Genomic DNA, 13,119 nt, shown 5'->3' with positions numbered 1-13,119 from the left:
TAGTCTGAGGGGCCACAGTTGCCCAGAGGGTGTCTCAGGGGTTTAGGAAGACATCCTTCTGCTGTGGTGGATGGGAGAGCACTCAGGAGTGGAATTGCAGTGCCCGAGACCAGGGGGATTTTGGACAGCGGTGCTCTATGTCCTGATGGCCGCACCCTCTGAAGGCGTCAGCTCTATGTTGCTTTCACGTTTCCCTGCGGACCCACAGGCAAGATCTGCAGCAAATTACATGTCGAGGGGAGACAGAGCACGCATCACTGAGGGACATCGCCCTTTCGCTCGGTGCACCCGTGCACCCTCCTATAGGACGCATGTGTTCTCTCACCCCGAGCCAGGTGGAATGCCAAGAAAGGAATTCCAGCAGCAGATCAACCTGGGACCATCTGTATAATCCCTGACACCCGGTGAAGTGAGGAGGAGGAGCCTCACAGGGGTGTTGGCCCGCATTCCATGAGGATCCTGGTTTAACCCTTGTTGCGGTAAGTAGCACCTCTTTCCTAAAACCTAGAGGTTTGACCAAGGGAACATGTGCAACGGGGCTACACCCTCACCTTCTGGCCTTTTCCATGGGAACCCGAGCTTCGATGCCCTGAGAACTGGCTGCATTTCCTTCCCCAATGGCTTTGCTTTGTTCACTGCCGTATGCTGACGTGATTCAGCTCGCTGTCCGTACCGTGGTGGAATCTGCAAGTTTGCATGTCCAGCGTTTTGAGCATGTGCTTGGCTCGACGATGACTTCCACAAATGCATTCCTTGGAAATCTGAACAAAATGAGTGAGAAATCCCTGCCGTCTCCTCCTTGGAACTGAGGTCCAACACGTGGCTCCCAAAGGAAAGTAGGGAGAGGTTCGCGTTGCATTTGCTCCCGTGGGTGTCCACAGCCACGCTGTTTAAGTTGAGGCTTGTGGCCGTCTGATGGGGAGAAGAGGCATTGGGAAAGGAGCCTGGGATGCCAATCCAGGAGGGAAGGCTAGGGAGAGCGTGCGTCTGTGGGTTCCTTGGTCTAGCCAGGACTGCTGTCCCCTGCCACGGTTCAGCATTCGGGTAGGAGAGGAAGCGTGAGCCCTTGGTGGTCCGGTCGCCTGCCCTTGAGTTCTACAGGCCTCCGCCACCGGCTACTCGTTGCCTTGTGCCCGCAAAGAAACGGAAGTCTGTAGGCTCAGGGTCAGAGCAGGATTCCTGGCCTAGGGCAGGCTTCTTTGCCATGTTCTGCTTGGGAGACCAGATGCAGTTTAGGTTTCTCCTGATAAGGGGAGAAATCCAATGGGCCATTGCCACCGGGAGGTTGGCCAAGCTAAGGGCTCCTCCTCGGGTTGTGTCTGGCTTGTGTGTGCTGTGTGAAAGGGCTAGAAAATGCCTTAGTGAAGATAAGTCACAGCAAGCTTCTTTGGTGAGGGGTGGCTCTGGCATCTTTTCCCTGACACGTTGGGATCCCGGTGGAGAGAGGAGGGCAAGGCGAATGAAGAAGACACGAGAGATGGCTGGCTAATCCCACAGGTTTACTGGTGGGTGGATAGATCGATGGTGGTCATAGGCTTCCGGGAACACTTTTGGTATTCCCTCAGGGACATTTGGAGGCAAGTGTAGAGAGGGAACACGGGAGCACATCTGTGGCGTGTCTCGCTTGTTTCCCCTCCTTGGTCAATTTACTTCATGGCGGGTCCCTGTGCCAGGGAATGGTTGCCTTCGTGGCACAGTATGGTGTCTTCTCATGGGGGCTGATTTGGAGGCCGTGGGGTGTTTTGTCCCTGTCTGTCCACGTTCTCCCTGTGTTGAAGATGTGAAGGTGTTCCTCAGTACAGCCCTGCATCGGTACTACACCCAGCCCCACCTAGCAGTCCCTGAGGATTGCAGACCTTCCCGGAGGTCATTGGGCAAAACCACGCGGAAAGGGAGTCGGCTGCCAAGGAAAGGCTACAGGTTTCCGGGCCCGAGAGGATGTGTGGTGCGGGGATCTTTTCTCCTGCCACCCGCTGGTGCTTTGAGACTGTGGTGTACGGCGTGCCTGGCCACAGTCCAGAGAAGTCATACCGGTTCAGGTGTCTAGGCTGTTGGCCGGGTTCTCTTGTTGCGCGGCTGTAGGTAACACGTTGCTTCTAGAGGACCTGGGCCTCACGGTTTCACCGAGGTCACGTCACTGACGGACCCAGAGTGTGAAAGTGCCAGGCAGCACTGCAAGAGACCCAATTGCTGCAACAGTTTGCCCCGCCACGTTGGGCATCGTAATGGTTCCCATGCCATTACCTTTGTGTGTACGACAAGGGTAGGTCGTCTGTCCTAACAGCAGGCCAGGAAGTATGCCTGCTGGTGAGTCTGCCTTGATTAGCCCAGGTGTTCCTCACGTGCCCTTTGTCGTGGGTCCCTATGAGCCGCTTTTGGTGGAGGCCGTCATATTCGGCCGTGTGCCCTTCCCTTGTGGAAGATCTCTTGATCTTCCGGGCGCGTCCACTGTGTGGAGCCATGTGTGCTTAGAGTTGGTGTGTTCCCCAAAGGTCACTGGCTCTTAGTCTGAGGAGGCACAGTTGCCCTGAGCGTGTCTCAGGGTTTCCGGAAGACATCCTTTAGCTGTGATGGAGGGGAGAGTGCTCAGGAGAGGAATTGCAGGGCCCGAGGCCAGGGTGTTGTTGGACAGCGGGGCTCTTTGTCCTGATGGCGGCACGCCGTGAAGGCGTCTACGCCACATTGCTTTCACATTTACGTGCGGACACCCAGGCACGATGGGCAGCAAATGAAATGTTGAGGGGATATAGAGCACGCATCACTAGATGGTATCGCCCTTTCCCTCGGTGCGCCCGTGCACCATCCTCAGGCACGCGTGTGTTCTCTCAGCCCGAGCCAGGTGGACTGCCAGGGCCGGAATCCCAGCAGCAGAGCAGCCTGGGGCCATCCGTATCATCCATAATACCTGGTGAAGGGAGGAGGAGGAGTCTCGCGGGGGTGTTGGCGCACATTCCATGAGGATCCTGGTTTAAACCTTGTTGCGGTAAGTGGCACTTCTTTGCTAAACCTAGAGGTTTGGCCACGGGAACTGAAAACCGGTGCTACAGCCTCATCTTCTGTCTTTTTCCTGGGGAACCTGAGCTTCGATGACCTGAGAACTGGCTGCATTTCCTGCCCCATGGCTCAGATCTGGCCGCTTCTGTATGCTGACATGATTCAGCTCACTGGCCGTCCCTTGGTGGAATCTGCAACTTTGCATGTCCGGCGTTTGAGCATGTGCTTGGATCGATGATGACCCCCACAAATGCATTCCTTGGAAATCTGAACAAAATGAGTGAGAAAACCCTACCGTCTCCTCATCGGAACTGAGGTCCAGCACGTGGCTCCCAAAGGAAAGTAGGGAGAGGTTGAGGTTGCGTTTGCTGCCGTGTGTGTGTACAGCCACGTTGTTCGAGTGGAGGGTTGTGGCCGTCTCATGGGGAGAAGAGCCATTGGGAAAGGAGCCTGGATGCCAATCCAGGTGGGAAGGCTAGGGACAGCGTGCCGTCTCTGGGTTCCTTGGTCGAGCCAGGACTTCTGTCCCCTGCCACGGACGAGCACGCGGCTAGGAAAGGAAGCGTGAACCGTTGGTGGTCCTATCGACTGCATTTGAGTTCTACAGGCCGCCGCCACCGGCTACTCGTTGCCTTGTGCCCTCACGGAAAGAGAAGTCTATGCTCAGGGTCAGAGCAGGATTCCTGGCCTAGGGCTGGCTCTTTGTCATGTTCTGCTTGGGAGACCAGATGCAGTTTAGGTTTCTCATGATGAGGGGAGAAATCCAATGGGCCATTGTCCCCCGGCGGTTGGCCAAGCTGATGGCTCCTCCTCGGGTTGTTTCCGGCTTGTGTGTGCTGTGTGAACAGGCTAGAAAATGCCTTAGTCAAGATAAGTCACAGCAAGCTTCTTTGGTGAGGGTGGCTCTGGCATCTTTCCATGACACGTTGGGATCCCGGTGGAGAGGGAAGGGCAAGGCTACCTATAAAGACACATGAAATGGCTGGCTAAGCCCACATGTCTACTTGTGGGTGGACAGATTGACAGAGGCCATAGGCTTCCAGGAACACTTTTGATATCCCTCAGGAGCATTTGGAGGCACGTGTAGAGAGGGAACACGGGAGAACTTCTGTGGACTGTCCCGCCTTTCTCCCCTCCTTGGTCGATTTACTTCATGGCGGGTCCCTATGCTAGTGAATGGTTGCCTTTGTGGCACAGTATGGTGTCTTCTCATGGGGCTGATTTGGGAGGTCGTGGGGTGTTTTGTCCCTGTCTGTCCACGTTCCCCCTGTGTTGAAGGTGTGAGGGTGTTCCTGAGTCCAGCCCAACATCTTTACTAAACCTGGCCCACATAGCGTTCCCTGAGGTTTGCAGCTCCTCCCGGAGGTCACTGGCACAACCATGCGGAAAAAGGGAGTCGGCTGCCAAGGAAAGGCTATAGATTTAAAGGCGGGTGAGGGTGTGTGGTGCGGGGGTCATTTTCACTGCCACGCGCTGGTGCATCCAGACTGTGGTATCCGGTGTGCCTGGCCACAGGCCAGACGAGTCATAGCGGTTCAGGTGTCTAGGCTGTTGGCTGGGTTCTCTTAATTGCATGGCTGTGGGTCACACATTGCTTCTAGAAGACCCGGGCCTCACTGTTTCTCCGAGGTCACGTCACTGACGGGCCCGGAGTGTGAATGTGCCAGGTACCACTGCAGTTGACCCCATTGGTGCAATGGTGTTCTCCGCCACAATGGGCATTGGAATGGCTCCCATGCCATTTGGTTGCAAGGGTTTCCCCACCACGTTGGGCTTCAGAATGTTTCCCATGTCATTACCTCTGTGTGTGAACCAAGGGTAGGTCATCTGTCTTGGCAGCAGCTCAGGAAGTGTGCCTACTGGTGAGTCTCCCTTGATCAGTCCAGGTGTTCCTCACGTGCCCTTTGTCACGGTTCCCTTCGAGCTGCTTTTGATGAAGGCCGTCATATTCGGCCAAGGCCCCTTCCCTTGTGGAAGATCTCTTCCCCGTAAGAGCGTGGCACTTGTGTGGAAGAATATGTGCCAAGGGCGGGCGTGTTCCCCTAGATGGCACCGGCTCTTAGTCTGAGGGGCCACAGTTGCCCAGAGGGTGTCTCAGGGGTTTAGGAAGACATCCTTCTGCTGTGGTGGATGGGAGAGCACTCAGGAGTGGAATTGCAGTGCCCGAGACCAGGGGGATTTTGGACAGCGGTGCTCTATGTCCTGATGGCCGCACCCTCTGAAGGCGTCAGCTCTATGTTGCTTCACGTTTCCCTGCGGACCCACAGGCAAGATCTGCAGCAAATTACATGTCGAGGGGAGACAGAGCACGCATCACTGAGGGACATCGCCCTTTCGCTCGGTGCACCCCGTGCACCCTCCTATAGGACGCATGTGTTCTCTCACCCCGAGCCAGGTGGAATGCCAAGAAAGGAATTCCAGCAGCAGATCAACCTGGGACCATCTGTATAATCCCTGACACCCGGTGAAGTGAGGAGGAGGAGCCTCACAGGGGTGTTGGCCCGCATTCCATGAGGATCCTGGTTTAACCCTTGTTGCGGTAAGTAGCACCTCTTTCCTAAAACCTAGAGGTTTGACCAAGGGAACATGTGCAACGGGGCTACACCCTCACCTTCTGGCCTTTTCCATGGGAACCCGAGCTTCGATGCCCCTGAGAACTGGCTGCATTTCCTTCCCCAATGGCTTTGCTTTGTTCACTGCCGTATGCTGACGTGATTCAGCTCGCTGTCCGTACCGTGGTGGAATCTGCAAGTTTGCATGTCCAGCGTTTGAGCATGTGCTTGGCTCGACGATGACTTCCACAAATGCATTCCTTGGAAATCTGAACAAAATGAGTGAGAAATCCCTGCCGTCTCCTCCTTGGAACTGAGGTCCAACACGTGGCTCCCAAAAGGAAAGTAGGGAGAGGTTCGCGTTGCATTTGCTCCCGTGGGTGTCCACAGCCACGCTGTTTAAGTTGAGGCTTGTGGCCGTCTGATGGGGAGAAGAGGCATTGGGAAAGGAGCCTGGGATGCCAATCCAGGAGGGAAGGCTAGGGAGAGCGTGCCGTCTGTGGGTTCCTTGGTCTAGCCAGGACTGCTGTCCCCTGCCACGGTTCAGCATTCGGGTAGGAGAGGAAGCGTGAGCCCTTGGTGGTCCGGTCGCCTGCCCTTGAGTTCTACAGGCCTCCGCCACCGGCTACTCGTTGCCTTGTGCCCGCAAAGAAACGGAAGTCTGTAGGCTCAGGGTCAGAGCAGGATTCCTGGCCTAGGGCAGGCTTCTTTGCCATGTTCTGCTTGGGAGACCAGATGCAGTTTAGGTTTCTCCTGATAAGGGGAGAAATCCAATGGGCCATTGCCACCGGGAGGTTGGCCAAGCTAAGGGCTCCTCCTCGGGTTGTGTCTGGCTTGTGTGTGCTGTGTGAAAGGGCTAGAAAATGCCTTAGTGAAGATAAGTCACAGCAAGCTTCTTTGGTGAGGGGTGGCTCTGGCATCTTTCCCTGACACGTTGGGATCCCGGTGGAGAGAGGAGGGCAAGGCGAATGAAGAAGACACGAGAGATGGCTGGCTAATCCCACAGGTTTACTGGTGGGTGGATAGATCGATGGTGGTCATAGGCTTCCGGGAACACTTTTGGTATTCCCCTCAGGGACATTTGGAGGCAAGTGTAGAGAGGGAACACGGGAGCACATCTGTGGCGTGTCTCGCTTGTTTCCCTCCTTGGTCAATTTACTTCATGGCGGGTCCCTGTGCCAGGGAATGGTTGCCTTCGTGGCACAGTATGGTGTCTTCTCATGGGGGCTGATTTGGAGGCCGTGGGGTGTTTTGTCCCTGTCTGTCCACGTTCTCCCTGTGTTGAAGATGTGAAGGTGTTCCTCAGTACAGCCCTGCATCGGTACTACACCCAGCCCACCTAGCAGTCCCTGAGGATTGCAGACCTTCCCGGAGGCATTGGGCAAAACCACGCGGAAAGGGAAGTCGGCTGCCAAGGAAGGCTACAGGTTTCCGGGCCCGAGAGGATGTGTGGTGCGGGGATCTTTTCTCCTGCCACCCGCTGGTGCTTTGAGACTGTGGTGTACGGCGTGCCTGGCCACAGTCCAGAGAAGTCATACCGGTTCAGGTGTCTAGGCTGTTGGCCGGGTTCTCTTGTTGCGCGGCTGTAGGTAACACGTTGCTTCTAGAGGACCTGGGCCTCACGGTTTCCACCGAGGTCACGTCACTGACGGACCCAGAGTGTGAAAGTGCCAGGCAGCACTGCAAGAGACCCAATTGCTGCAACAGTTTGCCCCGCCACGTTGGGCATCGTAATGGTTCCCATGCCATTACCTTTGTGTGTACGACAAGGGTAGGTCGTCTGTCCTAACAGCAGGCCAGGAAGTATGCCTGCTGGTGAGTCTGCCTTGATTAGTCCAGGTGTTCCTCACGTGCCCTTTGTCGTGGGTCCCTATGAGCCGCTTTTGGTGGAGGCCGTCATATTCGGCCGTGTGCCCTTCCCTTGTGGAAGATCTCTTGATCTTCCGGGCACGTCCACTGTGTGGAGCCATGTGTGCTTAGAGTTGGTGTGTTCCCCAAAGGTCACTGGCTCTTAGTCTGAGGAGGCACAGTTGCCCTGAGCGTGTCTCAGGGTTTCCGGAAGACATCCTTTAGCTGTGATGGAGGGGAGAGTGCTCAGGAGAGGAATTGCAGGGCCCGAGGCCAGGGTGTTGTTGGACAGCGGGGCTCTTTGTCCTGATGGCGGCACGCCGTGAAGGCGTCTACGCCACATTGCTTTCACATTTACGTGCGGACACCCAGGCACGATGGGCAGCAAATGAAATGTTGAGGGGATATAGAGCACGCATCACTAGATGGTATCGCCCTTTCCCTCGGTGCGCCCGTGCACCATCCTCAGGCACGCGTGTGTTCTCTCAGCCCGAGCCAGGTGGACTGCCAGGGCCGGAATCCCAGCAGCAGAGCAGCCTGGGGCCATCCGTATCATCCATAATACCTGGTGAAGGGAGGAGGAGGAGTCTCGCAGGGGTGTTGGCGCACATTCCATGAGGATCCTGGTTTAAACCTTGTTGCGGTAAGTGGCACTTCTTTGCTAAAACCTAGAGTTTGGCCACGGGAACTGAAAACCGGTGCTACAGCCTCATCTTCTGTCTTTTTCCTGGGGAACATGAGCTTCGATGACCTGAGAACTGGCTGCATTTCCTGCCCCATGGCTCAGATCTGGCCGCTTCTGTATGCTGACATGATTCAGCTCACTGGCCGTCCCTTGGTGGAATCTGCAACTTTGCATGTCCGGCGTTTGAGCATGTGCTTGGATCGATGATGACCCCCACAAATGCATTCCTTGGAAATCTGAACAAAATGAGTGAGAAAACCCTACCGTCTCCTCATCGGAACTGAGGTCCAGCACGTGGCTCCCAAAAGGAAAGTAGGGAGAGGTTGAGGTTGCGTTTGCTGCCGTGTGTGTGTACAGCCACGTTGTTCGAGTGGAGGGTTGTGGCCGTCTCATGGGGAGAAGAGCCATTGGGAAAGGAGCCTGGGATGCCAATCCAGGTGGAAGGCTAGGGACAGCGTGCCGTCTCTGGGTTCCTTGGTCGAGCCAGGACTTCTGTCCCCTGCCACGGACGAGCACGCGGCTAGGAAAGGAAGCGTGAACCGTTGGTGGTCCTATCGACTGCATTTGAGTTCTACAGGCCGCCGCCACCGGCTACTCGTTGCCTTGTGCCCTCACGGAAAGAGAAGTCTATGCTCAGGGTCAGAGCAGGATTCCTGGCCTAGGGCTGGCTCTTTGTCATGTTCTGCTTGGGAGACCAGATGCAGTTTAGGTTTCTCATGATGAGGGGAGAAATCCAATGGGCCATTGTCCCCGGGCGGTTGGCCAAGCTGATGGCTCCTCCTCGGGTTGTTTCCGGCTTGTGTGTGCTGTGTGAACAGGCTAGAAAATGCCTTAGTCAAGATAAGTCACAGCAAGCTTCTTTGGTGAGGGGTGGCTCTGGCATCTTTCCATGACACGTTGGGATCCCGGTGGAGAGGGAAGGGCAAGGCTACCTATAAAGACACATGAAATGGCTGGCTAAGCCCACATGTCTACTTGTGGGTGGACAGATTGACAGAGGCCATAGGCTTCCAGGAACACTTTTGATATCCCTCAGGAGCATTTGGAGGCACGTGTAGAGAGGGAACACGGGAGAACTTCTGTGGACTGTCCCGCCTTTCTCCCCTCCTTGGTCGATTTACTTCATGGCGGGTCCCTATGCTAGTGAATGGTTGCCTTTGTGGCACAGTATGGGTGTCTTCTCATGGGGGCTGATTTGGAGGTCGTGGGTGTTTTGTCCCTGTCTGTCCACGTTCCCCCTGTGTTGAAGGTGTGAGGGTGTTCCTGAGTCCAGCCCAACATCTTTACTAAACCTGGCCCACATAGCGTTCCCTGAGGTTTGCAGCTCCTCCGGAGGTCACTGAGGCACAACCATGCGGAAAAAAAGGGAGTCGGCTGCCAAGGAAAGGCTATAGATTTAAAGGCGGGTGAGGGTGTGTGGTGCGGGGGTCATTTTCACTGCCACGCGCTGGTGCATCCAGACTGTGGTATCCGGTGTGCCTGGCCACAGGCCAGACGAGTCATAGCGGTTCAGGTGTCTAGGCTGTTGGCTGGGTTCTCTTAATTGCATGGCTGTGGGTCACACATTGCTTCTAGAAGACCCGGGCCTCACTGTTTCTCCGAGGTCACGTCACTGACGGGCCCGGAGTGTGAATGTGCCAGGTACCACTGCAGTTGACCCCATTGGTGCAATGGTGTTCTCCGCCACAATGGGCATTGGAATGGCTCCCATGCCATTTGGTTGCAAGGGTTTCCCCACCACGTTGGGCTTCAGAATGTTTCCCATGTCAGTTACCTCTGTGTGTGAACCAAGGGTAGGTCATCTGTCTTGGCAGCAGCTCAGGAAGTGTGCCTACTGGTGAGTCTCCCTTGATCAGTCCAGGTGTTCCTCACGTGCCCTTTGTCACGGTTCCCTTCGAGCTGCTTTTGATGAAGGCCGTCATATTCGGCCAAGGCCCCTTCCCTTGTGGAAGATCATCTTCCCCGTAAGAGCGTGGCACTTGTGTGGAAGAATATGTGCCAAGGGCGGGCGTGTTCCCCTAGATGGCACCGGCTCTTAGTCTGAGGGGCCACAGTTGCCCGAGGGTGTCTCAGGGGTTTAGGAAGACATCCTTCTGCTGTGGGTGGATGGGAGAGCACTCAGGAGTGGAATTGCAGTGCCCAGAGACCAGGGGGATTTTGGACAGCGGTGCTCTATGTCCTGATGGCCGCACCCTCTGAAGGCGTCAGCTCTATGTTGCTTTCACGTTTCCCTGCGGACCCACAGGCAAGATCTGCAGCAAATTACATGTCGAGGGGAGACAGAGCACGCATCACTGAGGGACATCGCCCTTTCGCTCGGTGCACCCGTGCACCCTCCTATAGGACGCATGTGTTCTCTCACCCCGAGCCAGGTGGAATGCCAAGAAAGGAATTCCAGCAGCAGATCAACCTGGGACCATCTGTATAATCCCTGACACCCGGTGAAGTGAGGAGGAGGAGCCTCACAGGGGTGTTGGCCCGCATTCCATGAGGATCCTGGTTTAACCCTTGTTGCGGTAAGTAGCACCTCTTTCCTAAAACCTAGAGGTTTGACCAAGGGAACATGTGCAACGGGGCTACACCCTCACCTTCTGGCCTTTTCCATGGGAACCCGAGCTTCGATGCCCTGAGAACTGGCTGCATTTCCTTCCCCAATGGCTTTGCTTTGTTCACTGCCGTATGCTGACGTGATTCAGCTCGCTGTCCGTACCGTGGTGGAATCTGCAAGTTTGCATGTCCAGCGTTTGAGCATGTGCTTGGCTCGACGATGACTTCCACAAATGCATTCCTTGGAAATCTGAACAAAATGAGTGAGAAATCCCTGCCGTCTCCTCCTTGGAACTGAGGTCCAACACGTGGCTCCCAAAAGGAAAGTAGGGAGAGGTTCGCGTTGCATTTGCTCCCGTGGGTGTCCACAGCCACGCTGTTTAAGTTGAGGCTTGTGGCCGTCTGATGGGGAGAAGAGGCATTGGGAAAGGAGCCTGGGATGCCAATCCAGGAGGGAAGGCTAGGGAGAGCGTGCCGTCTGTGGGTTCCTTGGTCTAGCCAGGACTGCTGTCCCCTGCCACGGTTCAGCATTCGGGTAGGAGAGGAAGCGTGAGCCCTTGGTGGTCCGGTCGCCTGCCCTTGAGTTCTACAGGCCTCCGCCACCGGCTACTCGTTGCCTTGTGCCCGCAAAGAAACGGAAGTCTGTAGGCTCAGGGTCAGAGCAGGATTCCTGGCCTAGGGCAGGCTTCTTTGCCATGTTCTGCTTGGGAGACCAGATGCAGTTTAGGTTTCTCCTGATAAGGGGAGAAATCCAATGGGCCATTGCCACCGGGAGGTTGGCCAAGCTAAGGGCTCCTCCTCGGGTTGTGTCTGGCTTGTGTGTGCTGTGTGAAAGGGCTAGAAAATGCCTTAGTGAGATAAGTCACAGCAAGCTTCTTTGGTGAGGGGTGGCTCTGGCATCTTTCCCTGACACGTTGGGATCCGGTGGAGAGAGGAGGGCAAGGCGAATGAAGAAGACACGAGAGATGGCTGGCTAATCCACAGGTTTACTGGTGGGTGGATAGATCGATGGTGGTCATAGGCTTCCGGGAACACTTTTGGTATTCCCTCAGGGACATTTGGAGGCAAGTGTAGAGAGGGAACACGGGAGCACATCTGTGGCGTGTCTCGCTTGTTTCCCCTCCTTGGTCAATTTACTTCATGGCGGGTCCCTGTGCCAGGGAATGGTTGCCTTCGTGGCACAGTATGGTGTCTTCTCATGGGGGCTGATTTGGAGGCCGTGGGGTGTTTTGTCCCTGTCTGTCCACGTTTCTCCCTGTGTTGAAGATGTGAAGGTGTTTCCTCAGTACAGCCCTGCATCGGTACTACACCCAGCCCACCTAGCAGTCCCTGAGGATTGCAGACCTTCCCGGAGGTCATTGGGCAAAACCACGCGGAAAGGGAGTCGGCTGCCAAGGAAAGGCTACAGGTTTCCGGGCCCGAGAGGATGTGTGGTGCGGGGATCTTTTCTCCTGCCACCCGCTGGTGCTTTGAGACTGTGGTGTACGGCGTGCCTGGCCACAGTCCAGAGAAGTCATACCGGTTCAGGTGTCTAGGCTGTTGGCCGGGTTCTCTTGTTGCGCGGCTGTAGTAACACGTTGCTTCTAGAGGACCTGGGCCTCACGGTTTTCACCGAGGTCACGTCACTGACGGACCCAGAGTGTGAAAGTGCCAGGCAGCACTGCAAGAGACCCAATTGCTGCACAGTTTGCCCCGCCACGTTGGGCATCGTAATGGTTCCCATGCCATTACCTTTGTGTGTACGACAAGGGTAGGTCGTCTGTCCTAACAGCAGGCCAGGAAGTATGCCTGCTGGTGAGTCTGCCTTGATTAGTCCCAGGTGTTCCTCACGTGCCCTTGTCGTGGGTCCCTATGAGCCGCTTTGGTGGAGGCCGTCATATTCGGCCGTGTGCCCTTCCTTGTGGAAGATCTCTTGATCTTCCGGGCGCGTCCACTGTGTGGAGCCATGTGTGCTTAGAGTTGGTGTGTTCCCCAAAGGTCACTGGCTCTTAGTCTGAGGAGGCACAGTTGCCCTGAGCGTGTCTCAGGGTTTCCGGAAGACATCCTTTAGCTGTGATGGAGGGGAGAGTGCTCAGGAGAGGAATTGCAGGGCCGAGGCCAGGGTGTTGTTGGACAGCGGGCTCTTTGTCCTGATGGCGGCACGCCGTGAAGGCGTCTACGCCACATTGCTTTCACATTTACGTGCGGACACCCAGGCACGATGGGCAGCAAATGAAAATGTTGAGGGGATATAGAGCACGCATCACTAGATGGTATCGCCCTTTCCCTCGGTGCGCCCGTGCACCATCCTCAGGCACGCGTGTGTTCTCTCAGCCCGAGCCAGGTGGACTGCCAGGGCCGGAATCCAGCAGCAGAGCAGCCTGGGGCCATCCGTATCATCCATAATACCTGGTGAAGGGAGGAGGAGGAGTCTCGCAGGGGTGTTGGCGCACATTCCATGAGGATCCTGGTTTAAACCTTGTTGCGGTAAGTGGCACTTCTTTGCTAAACCTA

General features: G+C 55.8%; 5 non-coding genes across 5 annotated transcripts; all 5 read left to right on the top strand.

The window, feature by feature from the left end:
• The first annotated feature begins 722 nt into the window (after window positions 1–722).
• LOC117310750 (small nucleolar RNA SNORD116) lies at window positions 723–814 on the top strand. Its single transcript, XR_004524794.1, has one exon. It is a non-coding gene; the product is annotated as a small nucleolar RNA SNORD116 (small nucleolar RNA).
• A 2,408-nt stretch (window positions 815–3,222) lies between these two features.
• On the top strand, window positions 3,223–3,314 carry LOC117310728 (small nucleolar RNA SNORD116). Its single transcript, XR_004524772.1, has one exon. It is a non-coding gene; the product is annotated as a small nucleolar RNA SNORD116 (small nucleolar RNA).
• Window positions 3,315–5,776: 2,462 nt separating this feature from the next.
• Window positions 5,777–5,868, top strand: LOC117310749 (small nucleolar RNA SNORD116). Its single transcript, XR_004524793.1, has one exon. It is a non-coding gene; the product is annotated as a small nucleolar RNA SNORD116 (small nucleolar RNA).
• A 2,408-nt stretch (window positions 5,869–8,276) lies between these two features.
• Window positions 8,277–8,368, top strand: LOC117310726 (small nucleolar RNA SNORD116). Its single transcript, XR_004524771.1, has one exon. It is a non-coding gene; the product is annotated as a small nucleolar RNA SNORD116 (small nucleolar RNA).
• Window positions 8,369–10,837: 2,469 nt separating this feature from the next.
• Window positions 10,838–10,929, top strand: LOC117310748 (small nucleolar RNA SNORD116). The gene has a single exon (XR_004524792.1). It is a non-coding gene; the product is annotated as a small nucleolar RNA SNORD116 (small nucleolar RNA).
• The last annotated feature ends 2,190 nt before the right edge of the window (window positions 10,930–13,119 follow it).

This window comes from Tursiops truncatus, unplaced genomic scaffold (assembly GCF_011762595.2).
Source record: "Tursiops truncatus isolate mTurTru1 unplaced genomic scaffold, mTurTru1.mat.Y mat_scaffold_137_arrow_ctg1, whole genome shotgun sequence".
Classification (NCBI taxonomy): domain Eukaryota; kingdom Metazoa; phylum Chordata; class Mammalia; order Artiodactyla; family Delphinidae; genus Tursiops; species Tursiops truncatus.
Note: the sequence above shows the minus strand (reverse complement) of the source record. Positions and strands in the feature narration are given on the sequence as shown.